We start from the raw sequence: 13577 nt of genomic DNA on the forward strand, positions 1-13577 counted from the left end.
CTCTTTCCAGAATATTAATGTATGAACTTATTGGCAAAGATAGTGTCTTCCTCATCTCGTTTCCCAAACTTTAGCATAGTGCCCAGCATACAGTAGGCAATCAATATATGTATGTTTCAGGACCAAATTCAGTTCACTGTGACAACTTTAATTTTAAGAAGCTAACAAAACCACTTGGAAAAATTATTTTTCCTAAAGGAACAATCCAAAGAACTCAACGTTATCAAGGTAAATGGCTTTACTACCCTAATTTATGGAGTTAAAAAATAAATTCTTCCCACCCTCAAACAAAGCTCTGTGGATACACAGTGGTGCCCCAAGCCAGGCAATATTTGCTGCTGGGCACAGGAATGACACGTACCAAGAGTGACAATACACAGCCTATCTTCAATATAGCAAGTAAGTTAGCTGGTCTCAAAATTCCAAAAACTCGCAATCTTAAGAGTTATTTCTCAAGCTCTTGCTATGGGTCAAGCACTAGGCTAAACATTTTATACTCATGTAAATACTTTAACATACATGAATTAGCTTTCATGATGACTGAACAAGATAGGTCCTATTATCATCTCCATTTTACAGATAAGGAAATTAAAGGTCAAAGAAATTAAATGGTTCGGCCAAGGCCTCACAGTTAGTCAATGAAAAAAGTGGAATTCAAAACCAAGTCTGATGAGCTCAATAGTCACATTTGTCCAACTGTATTATACCAAGATAACTCCAATTAAGTTGGCAAATCTGGCAACCATGTCCACTTAATGTTTCCACGACTATACTGAGCATGACTTCTTGGGCACATGTGGGAATTTTCAGCGGTTCTCCCTAGCAATTCATAGTATGCTTTCCTCCTGATTTGAATTATTTTGTCCCCACTGCCATTTATGCAAGTATTATTAGATTTCTGAGTAACCATATAGTAAACAGTTGCCACAAATAACATAACGCCCAGTTATGTGAATGACAACGGGTACTTGTGAAAGGCTTAAATCATAGTGTTGGCACATCTGTAGTACCTATTCAGACAACCATATATTTAAGAATATGAAAATTAAGAATTTAAGAATATGAAAATGAATATGGGGTCATGATGATCATTGATAAATGTAAATTTCATGGTCTATCTTCAAGTTCATTTTAACCTTGGCACTGCAGTGGAAATGAGGTTACTTATTCTATAACCAAAATGGAAAGAAAATGTAACACATCTAAATGTTTTGAGGATTAATAAGCAAAACCTAAAAATACATAAACAATAAAAAACAAAGACTCGCTTGATTTTTGGACCAAAATTGATGGTCAGATATAGCTTCTTTGCAAGATGCAAACTGTAAGTTAAAACATTTTGGGCTTTAAAAAATGCAACTAAAAAGCATCATTCTAGGACAAATTATATTATGCTTCAGAAAGAATGCATTACCCAAAGAAAGCAAAGTAGAACAATATAAAAAGGATTATGAAAACAGCCCTATTTCTAGATCAAAGTGGGGTTTACTCAGCCCACTCTCACCCAAGGGAATCCCACAAAGAGTTTTAGAACCATCCCCTCCAGGTTTTACCTATGGATGAACGACAAAACTGTGGGGTTATTATAGGAGCTTCTGAGTACACAGCACATATGTATGGTCTTTGTGGCAGGCACAAAGATTACTAAAACCTTTCAGTTAATGAAGGGCCAGGTTCCAGGGTTTTACTGATGGTTCTCTGAAGCACTAACAGTTCTCAGCACTCGGTTTTATTTTATAACTTACACACATACATAGTACTTGTCATATTTCAGGTACTGTTTCAGGCATTATAAATTCATTCAATCCTCACAATTTATTTCAACTATGTAGGACATAGGTATTATAATGCCCATTTCACAGATGAGGAGCCTGGGGGACAGAGAATTCAGTAACCATAGAATGCCTCACGGCTAGTACAAATGAATTCAAACTTAAACAGCCTGACTCTGGGGTCCATACTTTTTGTCATTATGACATGCTACCCTTTCCCAGTAATGCCAATAAAACCATTCCTGAACTAATCTCTAAAGTGAAGTGTCATTTTACAGTGACCAAAAGCAATTTTTAGGACTACCAACTTTTAAGACAGGCACCCTTCTAGCCAGGCCTGCTTATGGGAATCTTATCAATCATCCCCAATCCCGTACTCAGTGTAGCACTACACTATCAGTGAGGCCAATGCCTTGGGGACCATCAAGACCAATCCTTCCCTGCCTTATGACCTCTATGGTTGGGTCTGCTGGTTAGACACACTGTTTCTGTGATTTAAACCAGACCATCTGGCCTTGTTCTCTGAGCTGGGGCATGCTTAAAATGTTCAGATTGCATTTAACAACTTCTTTCTCTGGCCAAAGTTAAGCACCCAAGATATTCTACACAGATTTTGGTTCATTCTATAGTAACAGAGAAAGCTTCCTTTGAGATGAACTTTCTCATTATCATAGTCTGTTCATGGGATGATCCAGCAGGAGGGGAACATGGCAGTGGACTTGGGACATGACATCCAGTATAATGTTCAGAGGGCTCTCCTTATTTACAGAATGCAATCAGTAGGAAAGTTCTGTAAATTTCAATCTCAAAAAGGAGGAGAACCTCACATTACAATACTTCATAAACCCTACACAAATTCTTCCAAAACTACAAATGAAAGGTCACGTTGAAGCAAGGAGTGAGAACATGGGGTGGAGAAAGGATGAGCCTTTCTACATGAGCCTTGACTATTCGATTACTTAAGTTATGCATTCTTAAAAAAAAACAATTAACTCAGCTGGTACTTTAGGATGCTGTAATTCAATGCCTTCTACAGTTGATAGCTGACTAGTCTCAAAGGTAAAGAACAATAGTTGCAAGCTTATTTAGTTTTGAAGCTTTCAAGAAAGAGGTGCTCTTTCAAAACTCAACTGACTTTCAGGAAAGAAGAAACAATGATTTATCAGCAAAAATGTTCATCTACTGACATGGCAGCACATTTAATTGAATCACCAAAATTCCCAACTTTTTAGAAGGGAAGCAATTCAAAAAATTTTTAATTGAACATCTACCATATCAGGCAAAAAGATCATTAAAGCAAGAAATACTATTTTAAAAAGGTAGATCAAGTGAGGCCTCAGAAGGGGGGGGAAGAGAATACTTCAAGTGAATTATAAAAGTTGAAAGGAAGGGGTGGCTTTCATGGGGGGACAAGAGGAGAAAAATGAAACCAAACTGCTCAGCTAAAATGTTCACAGAAAAATTACTATGTATACTATTGGTGCTCTTCCCAAGAATATGAGAGGAAAATAAAGGAGCACAGAGCAAATTCAACACAATACTTTAGAAAAACAAGAATCATTTTCTTAAAAAAAAAAAAAAAGGCTTCCTGGAACACCAAATTCCCTGTGATTGCTGGGTGAAAACTATAACATAAAAACCCAGTCCATAAGTGCCAGAGGAAAAGAAACTTTCCCCAAATAACAAAATAAAAATAAACCTTCAGTTAAAATAATACATTACACATTGATGTAAACTGAAATGCTCTTGTCCATGGGTTGAGCTTATGAAACCCTTAAACATGAGCATGTAACACTAACAAACTATTTGACATTATTATTTGGGTTCAAAGACTCCCTTTCTCTAAATGTTTATAGCACCATACCAGTTATTTCAACTGAGCTGACACAATGAATTTCAAATGATCTAATACTTTTGACTTACCAGTGGATTAGCACATGATTACTCTGAGTAAAAGGATTATTATTACTGCTGCTCTAAGATATTAACACTTTCCGTAACACACTCTAAGGACGCTGTATAGATCACTAAAAAAATGTGACAAAATACATGCGGGAAAGGGGATTTTTAAAAAGGAAGGTGATAAGTGTTCTTCTCTTTTAGGTTTTCTTGCTCAGTGTAAGGTGGGCTTCTCAATGATAGAATCATCATTTTGCATGACACTTTCAGTGGTATACAAGTCACAAATAAGTAAGTCCAGTATTCAATGCACTTAAAAAATTAAGCCACGTGTGGCCTTCTTCCCATGATCAGGCTCCAAACAAAAACCCCCACTTTGTAATAGACAACTAATTCTCATGTAATGAATGACAGAACACAGCATTAATGTACTTAACAAGACAGAGCTAAATTCAATGAAGCTTGACGCCATTTATATGAAAAAGGGTTACATTTGTAGACAGAGCCAAAGGGAAAGAGGATAATTCTGAATTAAACAGCACCACTTCTGCTCTGGTTTAGCCCTCTCACTGGAAATAAAGATCATAGCTAAAATAGGACCCTTAAAAAAGGCAGCGGCAAACAAAGCTAAATACCATCATATTAAATCCTAACTCTCACTGATGAAAAGGTAACAGCTAAAGGAGTTTGCTTAAAACCTCTATCGGCAAAAGTGCATTTCTTTATAGCCTAATTCCTGGTCTATTACAAACATGTCCTTTCTCTACCAGATTCCATGATATGCAATTCAGCTGGTATGGAACACTGTCACAGAAAAAAACAGATAACCCAGATCATGTCTTACTGTTGATTAAATCTTGTGGATATGTCATTAACCCAAAAGATGTTGAAAGTAAGCCACGTGACAGAAAGTGAGTATGCTGAACAGATGCATTTAGATGACTTTTTTGAGAGTTTTAGTGTTACATTTACCCTGCTCCAACAAACACAGTCAGAGAAGTCCTAAGGACACAAACTGTTGTGGAAGTGTATATATGTGTGGCTTTGTGTGGCCATCACAACAAAAAATATTTAAAAGCCTATGAGTAACATAATGCCAACTCTCTTTTTTTTTCCAGCATAAGTTCAGAAAATGAATTTTAAAGCAGAAAATGGATTAAAAACACAGCATATGCATGACACCAAATAGTTAGATTCTAAAAACATTTTATCAATTATTGTAAGTAGATAAGAGAACATTTTAACTTCTCTAGCAGGTTTATGGTAAGAACACTGACCTAAATAGCACACTTTATGCATCTGGTGATATAACTTATTTCTTCAGGATGTTCTTACACACATGGAGGTAACACCACCTGGAACTGCTATACCTTGAAGCAGGGAAGCCTTGGGCTTCCTCTTCTCTCCCCTATCCACAGTGTTATCTGGTTCTGTTGTTGTCACAGAGCCAGGGAATGAAGCTCTTCCAGAAAACTTACCCAAGATCAAACTGTGCCTGGTGACAGCAGTGTCCAGGCCATAAGTAATGTTCAAAGGATTCAACAACGCCTGTGACTGATCATTCTCTTTCCCTTGCCATCACCTGCTGATTTTGTCCAGGTGTTTTATGGCTATCTTGAGGATCTGGAGAACAGACAGAGGGAAGACTTTGCCAATTTCTTTTGTCTGGGATTGTGAATTCCTTACACAGATGGCGGACAGCCTCAGCTCGGGGCAGCGCCAGGCTATATTGCCTTCAACCTCCAAAGGGAGAAACAGAGGGAGACATTATCTTCTCCCACAACACTGCCTGTAACATGTCTGTGGTTAGCAAACTGAGACGGCATGGCTTCACAGGGGGTAAAGTGAAGAAGGAAGAAAGTCAACAAATAACTTGACAATATTTACTTGCTTGAGGTATTACTATGCATTTATTTACCAAGGAATCAAAACTGCTGGTCAGAAAGATGTTTCTGAGTAAATGTGCTTCTATCAAAGACTTATTACCCCAAGTTTCAGTTACTTTTTCAATTCTATATCAAAGCCATCAATTCTCCTAAAATTAAGCAAAATAGTGACTTTAAAAATCCAAGTCAACCCTTTTAAGCTATTATACTCCCATGCTGGAAAGAAAATTGGATTGGTGTCTTACACTTACGCTGTCTAATATGTTAGCAACTGGCCATATGTGGACAATGAGCACTTGAAATGTGGCCTAGTCCAAACTGAGATGTGCTGTAAGTGTAAACAGACACTGGATTTTGAATAGTCAGTATGAAAAGAGAAATGTAAAATGTCTTAAGAGATATTCATATTAATTATATATTTTTATATCTAATGTACACGGACATGGTGATTTTTGATACATTTGATTAAATAATATAGACTATTAAAGTCAACCTAACCTGCTTCTTTTTACTTTGGTAATCATCACTAGAAAATTTAAAATTGTGTGTAAAATGTTGGATAGTGCTGGTCTACCATTAGGACTCTTGTCTTCTTCAGTCTGTTGTTGATTATTTGACAATGATCTTCTTTCTTAACTTTCTGAGCCTCATTACCTTCAAATGAGAGGGATGGAAATCAAGGATATAGATTCAAAATTTTACAGCTCCAAATACTGTAAAATTTTGTTTAGTTATTTTTCAGATTCTCATTCCTAAAATCCATGGTCCATTTTCATTTGGGCCCGCTCTAAAGAAGCAGTGAAGAACAAACAATAGGAAACAGGCTTTATTCGTTATTTAATTAATTTAAGAACCTACAGCTCACTTTGATGATTCTTTTTAACTGAAGTTTTTCAGAATGATTTGCATAATGTTTTTTAATGTAGGCAAACTTATTAATCACAAGAGTCCCATCAGTGACTAATAACTCAAGATCATGCATAAAATAAAAAAAATATCTGTGCCCTGGATGGATATGGATTTATAAAGCAATGAACAGAGCTGCTTGTTTTGTGAATTCAAACTTACTACATGTGATGGTAATTCATCTGGTAAGAAGGCTACAGATATCCCCTACAAAATCCTCAGAAAAGCGTTAGTGGTTTCTCTACTAAATCATAGGAGGTATATCTTAAATTACAAGGTGTGGCTGATCCCTCTTGGAGGCGCATTTTTTGAAGCAATAGCTCCACCAATCTCATCAGTTATTCCTAACTTTGATAATTCACGAAACACCTCCTCACATAGCTCTTGGGTGGCCAGGCCCAGAGCAAGGAGATTTTTAGGAGCCTAATGCTTCTACAACTTACACTAACTGTTGGTGTTATGTGATTAAAACAGGACTAAGGATGAAGAATCTAAAGAACACCAATTTCAGGTAACAATTTAAATATGTAATTCTGCACTGTTATTTCTCTACTATTACAGAATGATGAACAACTTCATTCTCTAAGTTCCTTCATAGGAATAAACATTTTATTTTACAGTTATGTTGAGAGTTTGACTCAGTTTGCATCCTGAGTGGGAGAAAGGAGATGGAAAACAGGAGAAGGAGATTAAACATAGGGCAGAAATTCAGAATCTGTTTAATACATGTATTTTTACCAAAATGATGGTGAAACTGAAGCCCATATCCTGGCTCACTGAAAGCCTTGCTGGAGTATGTTACTGTATGTTTAAAACACACCTACACACACCCCTCATTTATGGATATATTCCAGTAAACGAGACAGAAGGAGCAGTCAGGTCTGCCATAAGAAATTGAAAGTGCAGCATACAAGTGTCAGGAGTTACAAACTGGGAGAGAGAGGAAAGAGCATATTGTACCAGACTGAGTTATTTCCTGGTGTGATGGGTTTAAAATCCCAATACATAGTTAGCAAAAAGGAGCTACCAGTGAATTCTGTTATATTCTATATTTCCAACGGGAGGAATGCAAGAAATGTAGAAACTTTTGACAGGAATGAAAGATCAAAGTAAAGAGCTCAGGCAGATAGGTGCAAGTGAAAAGTTAGAACGGTGTGGCCTCAGGGCACCTGGGTGGCTCAGTGGTTAAGCCGCTGACATGGACTCAGGTCATGATCTCAGGGTTCGTGGGTTTGAGCCCTGCATTGGGATCTGTGCTGACAGTGCAGAGCCTGCCTGGGATTCTTTCTCTCCACCACCCCCCTCTGCCCCTCCCTGACTTGTGCTTTCTCTCTCTCAGAATAAACTTAAAAAAAAAAAAAAAAAAAAAAAAAAAAGAATGGTGTGGCCAAAGTTAAGGAGTCTGCAGAGAAAACTGAATGGCTTAAACAATCACACTCTGTTAAGCATTTCAGCGGACCATTTTAAAATGTCAATGTTACAAGGCTACATGTATAGCTGATTTTAAGGATATACAAATAAAATATCAATCGCAAATAAACATATATAAATAAAACATTATTTGCTTTTGTAATTATTCCTAATGCTTAACAGATAAATACTAAAGTGAGGCTGAATTAACTCATAGTCGCTCTTTTCTTGGCTAATACCAGATGTATGTGGGCTATACTGAGAATGGCTCTTACCAAAAGCCTTTGAGAAAATCAAAGTAAACCAGTTTTGAGCTCTATCATGCATTCAAGATGAAAAGGATTCAGTAGAAAGCAAAGAAGTAAACAGGGAGGGGCATTATCTTAGAAAATGGTTTACTACATCTTTGTTGAAGGTTTTTTAATAACATGATTTGCTTAAATGTTAAACTTGGGAATCCTATGATTTCAAAAGATCATCTTATTCAATATTAAGTTTTATTAGCCTATCTGAAAATTTCTTAAGATATACCAAATTTCTTTTAAAAATATTTTAAAATACTACTTAAAACTCTTAAAAACTGTGTTTAAAAAAAATCTTATTTCTTCACAGCAAGGAGCTTCCAGAAACACTAAAATATTCTTGCCCTCTAAATGTTTGAGAATGGTCTCTTCATGTGTTATTAATAATACAAAGTATTCATATTAATGGGCATACAATGAATATTCAGTTGCACGTGGGCTCATACTACAGGGATATCAAACCAAAATCCACCTTTACTTATATTTGCCTGACATATACTAGCATAACTACCTGACGATACCAATCATTCTGCGGCTTATCTTACATACAGAGTTATATAAATGCTCACAATGGCAACAAAAATAGATATAGAAATACCTGTAATTTTATAGGGGGAGGCAAGAAAAAGTGCTCACACAACACAAAAGTTAATTTTACATTAGTATCATTAATATTATACTCACAATGTAACAGCCAAATAAACCTTGTGCTTTAAAAACAAATCAGGTCACTTGAGCTGCCTGCTGCATTCTGCTAAGAAAGCAAAACCTACCATGCATGGCTAGTGTTGACACTCTTTCTCAATGACTTTTATTGTCTCTGGTCAACTTTTAAATCTTCCTTTTCCATATCTTCAACTAGAATCCCTCACTCGTAGAAAGTTACATTAGTAGCATTAAGTACACATAAAGACTTTAAGGAATGGTACTAAATAAAAGTTATACATTTTTAAAGTCATGGTTATTTCCCTAGTTTATTTGGGTATTTAAGTTTTTTCTTTACATTCAAAAAGTATTACTTGGAGAATGGTCTTTGTGTGGCTGAAATTAGAATACACACAAGATAGTTTTTCAAGGCCAGCAAGCACTTACTTCCTAACCAAATCCCCCACTTCCTTTGCTAGCTAAACATAACTCCTTTAAATGTGTACATCCTTTAAAAAGTTAGAAGGGAGCACCTCTCATGTAATAGCAGGCAGCTGGGAAGCCAATTGGTGCAGTCCGCGTGCACATTTTAGAAAGCAGCTCTTTAACATTCAATAACTAAGTGGTAATTGGGCACAGAAACATAAACTGTCAAACTGAATCAAAACCCCTTTGCTTTTCAGAGTATTATTTGTAAGATTATACTAGAATTAAATTTGAACATGCATCCACCCTATGCATTCAGTCAAATTATAAAACAAGAAAAAAAATTGCTGTGCTTTCTTTGGATAAAATTAATGTCAGCTTTGTGTCCTTAAACCAGACCCGATCGGGAAATGAAATATGTTTAGTCCTGAAATAGTTGTGGTAATTCAATCCCTGCACTCTCCTTATTTTCTTGATGACAAAGAAAAACTCCCAACTGGCAGGGCCACCTGCACTGATTACTCCTCCATCCACACCCACAGAATATGAAAATGAGCCAATGATCATTAACCTTAATTTCTTCTAACATAAACCTCGGCTCTTTTTCAGTCTTGCTACTCAGGGAACTCCCCTGAGATAAAGAAAAGGGGTGGGGGGGGTGAAATAAGGAAATAGGGAGTGAAAGCTCAGAGCCAAGGGGGAGGAAAGCAAATGAAAAATGGAATCCACTGGCTTTTAAAAACTGCACAGCTGGCTTATTAAACTTCATACAGCAAAGATGTTACAAAGATAAAGAAAGAGATTCTGAGGCATCACCACTCTCCAGATAGAATACTTTCCTGTCCAACCCTCTCCTTCAGAGCAAACAATAAGAAAGGATGCTTCCTCTCCACCCTCTCACTCCTCCTGCATCTCACTCCTCCACCCAGACATCACTATAGAAAGAGAACAAGCAATAAAAGACAGGTCTGGACAGCAGGAATGCAGGTGTGGCTGTAAGATCTCCAGGATGAGGACCAAAGGGCTTTAACAGCCAGGGGAGAGATTTCCAAGGTGAGCACTTCAAATACAGTGTTGAATGCATCACACCTTCTGGTCATTCACATTCAAGTATCACCAACTGGAATCATTTTAATTCAAGCTGTGTGGGGCTAGATCCCACTGGCATTACATCATCTTCTAATGGATGAGGAGCTAGTTGGGGGCTCTAAAAAGAAACACAACCAGGAGGGGAACAGGAAAATTTCAGAAATAACCGTCTCTTTTGCACAGATGTGTATACTGGAAATTATCTTGTTATATTTGCCTACAGACCTAAGCAGATTGCCCAAAAAGATTGTAAGACCATGAAAATGAAGAACATATCAACATATCAATGTATGCAACTACACATAACCCTCTGTAAAGCATTCGTGAAGCTGGAAGAAAAACAAACTTTAAAAATCACTGCATTGCTAAGTGAAAGCAAAAGGTCCTTAAAATGTGTTTTTTCCATTCGAAATATTGAAGGCAAAAGTATAGAAATGCTTAAAGAAGTTAACAAAAGTAAATATTACCTGGAAGTGTATGACAAGATGTGTGTTGTCTACTCAACATAGGTAGACAGAGAACAACTTTGATCACACACTTATCTCATTATTTCAGATTTCAAATCAAGTAGCAGCCACAAGGAGGGTGAGGCAGAAAGTCAGAAAAAACAAACAAAAACAAAAACCTGGCTACAATTTGGTACTGGATTCCATGGCACAATTTAAGCGAAAACCTGGCTCGAGGTTGCTCAGTGTTCACTGTCTTCTTGCTTAGCCTACCAACCATAAAAGGCAAGTGCCTGTATACACCTTTGCTTCTGTCTTTCTCTCCTTCATCCCCCCACTGGCACTCAGGCTATCAAAGGTCAATGGTCCACTCTGGAAGTGGGGACAGAGTACTGGAGTATTTGCTGTCATGAGTCATCTTAATAGATACTCTAGCGACTGTTTGTGACCCAGCAGTGAGCCAAGATAGCAGGGCTTTTAATAAAGCAGCACTTTTGCACACTCACAGCCTGGTTAATTTAATACCTGCCGCTTGTTTACCAAACAGCGCGGGCATGTCTCCGTGTCGATAACTTCCCAGTGACAGTGAGGCGACTGAATCTGGGCACGGAACAGATGCACCTTTTTACGCTCTGTTAAACCGTGTCACAGACTACAGCCCCTGAGCGCATTCCTTTATTTATGCTGCAGCCAGTTGAGCTAATTGTCAGAGACAGACCTGGTTCCAATTCTGCAGAGTCCAGCAACTACAAAAGTCTATGTGCTGGGGCATGAATGGTGCAGAACTCTTTTAAAAGAGCTTAAAAACGACGTCAGGGGGTAGAGGTTTAATGTGCCAATATTTTACCTAGAGAGACTTCAAAAATGTCACATATCTCAACAGTAGGTTTATAGGGGTGGGGACAAAGAAAAAGCATCACTAGTGTTTAAATGAAGTAGAGGAAAGCAAATGTTAAAGCAAACACCTATGTACAGAGAACACAACAGAGCAGAGACACATTCATCTTTCAGATGATGGTTTAGGACTGCGCAGTTGTAAAATATTCACAAGCTTAAAAATCTATCTGATCAGAGGCCAATATTCAATGCAGCTCACACCAACAGTTCTGCACAATACCAAGACTGACCATTTCAGATACTATGATGCAAGCCCATTAATAACACTAAAATTACAAGAAAGACGGGTCCCTTATTCATCCAGCCATACAACTTCAGTCTGCTTGATTGTGTGTGGACAAAGGAACTCACATTTATTGTTCTTCTCACACCCTGTAGTATTAGAAGTGTTTCCTATTAGCTGTAATACCATACTCGTATTTTATCAGTAGCAAGAGTTCACTCCAGTTAAAGTTCTTCACCCGTCATCGGCATTTTTCAGCAAATTAATGTCTTTTACTTGCATGACTTCTCTTCATATTATAATTTGGGGTTTAAACGGATCATAATACTTTACAGAAAAGAAAAAGAGAAAAAGAGCTCAGTGTTGATAATTTTTACTACTTACGACTAAATGACCTCAACTGAGGAATAAAAAATTAAGTCATTTGTCTTATGAGGTACAGAGGACATTTTATGGTGTACAATTTAGCTAATAATGGGTTGGGGCCAATCCTTAACAAGTCACATGTTTCCATTGTCCCTTCACCCCCTGCTTATGTTTTTACCACATCCTAACAAAAACATGACCAGAACTGGTGAAAAACATACGGTTCCAACTAATGAATCACATACTTTCCCGCAAGTACAGTAAGTACTACCAGCTGTGTGACAGTCTTGCTCTGGCAGTAGAACCAGCGTAGAACAAGCCGGCCCATCTGAAAGCAGCTGTATTGAAAAACCACAAGCAATATAAGTGTGTCTGCCTTCTCAGAGCGGCTTTGTCTCTGTTCTGTGTCTCTGCTCTGTCCCTAGAACGTGCCAGCCATCTTGTTTAGAGAAAGTTTCAGAAATTTCAGAGGTGAGACAAAAATCCACAAATTCAAAAAACTTAAGTTTTTAGAAAGTATTGTTACTTTGTCAAGTGGAATGCCGCAAGAGACAATTAAAAAAATATACTGCTTTCCCACATCCATCCTCCAATGTATATCTTTGGGGACTTGCCTTTAGACTAAAGATTGTGCGTATCCATGTATGTAAATAAGGAAGGTGGGAAGCGGGAGGAGGACCACAAGATCCAGCTACTTACAGACAGGCTGATGGATGCACACGAACACATACAAACACACACGCAGAGCAATTCACAGATTATCAACTTATGCCACGAGCTACTACAAAAATTCAAACCTGCCATTTACACAACAATAAGCTTCATTTGTAACCACAGAGCATTCTGAAAAAATTCCCTGGCAAACCCCAGATATTTTTACACAAATGAACTTTTCCTTTCTGTGAAACAACATTCAAACGGATAAACATTACTGCTAAAGAGAAAGAAAATCCAGCAGCATTAGTCTAGCAATGTAAGATGTAAGTGGAAATGGTAAGATTTTTTAACCTTTATAGTGTGCGAAGGCAATAGCTAATAAAATTTTACCAACATTATCAAGTGATCAGTAGCTTTTATGTAGCGCACAAGGACCATTTCAGGCTTGCTCTGAGGGGGAAAAAAAAGGGAAAAAAAACCCCCAGAGTTGACATTCTTGGCTTTTCCAAAGTCTCAATGAGGAAAAAAAAAAAGAGGTGAAATTATCTTTTTTCTTTTTTTTGCCAAGTGTTGTAAATACTGGGAAATCACATGTAAGTACTAACAGGGAACGTTTGCTTTTGATGTTTGATTTTATCAATTAATTTAGCCAA

The 13577-nt window shown here is 37.4% G+C and overlaps 1 protein-coding gene across 30 annotated transcripts in view; it reads right to left on the minus strand.

The window, feature by feature from the left end:
• The window catches only part of BNC2 (basonuclin 2), a 441344-nt gene that overhangs the window by 192018 nt on the left and 235749 nt on the right, over positions 1-13577 (minus strand). Inside the window, exon 1 of one of the 30 annotated variants that reach the window (XM_045468003.1) lies at positions 5150-5256. The exons of the other annotated variants lie outside the window; for them this stretch is intronic. The gene's annotated coding sequence lies outside the window, so the exon portion shown is untranslated. Of the gene's footprint in view, positions 1-5149; positions 5257-13577 lie in introns of those variants that run through there. 30 annotated transcript variants of the gene reach the window in all.

The sequence above is a fragment of the Leopardus geoffroyi genome, chromosome D4 (assembly GCF_018350155.1).
Source record: "Leopardus geoffroyi isolate Oge1 chromosome D4, O.geoffroyi_Oge1_pat1.0, whole genome shotgun sequence".
Lineage (NCBI taxonomy): Eukaryota > Metazoa > Chordata > Mammalia > Carnivora > Felidae > Leopardus > Leopardus geoffroyi.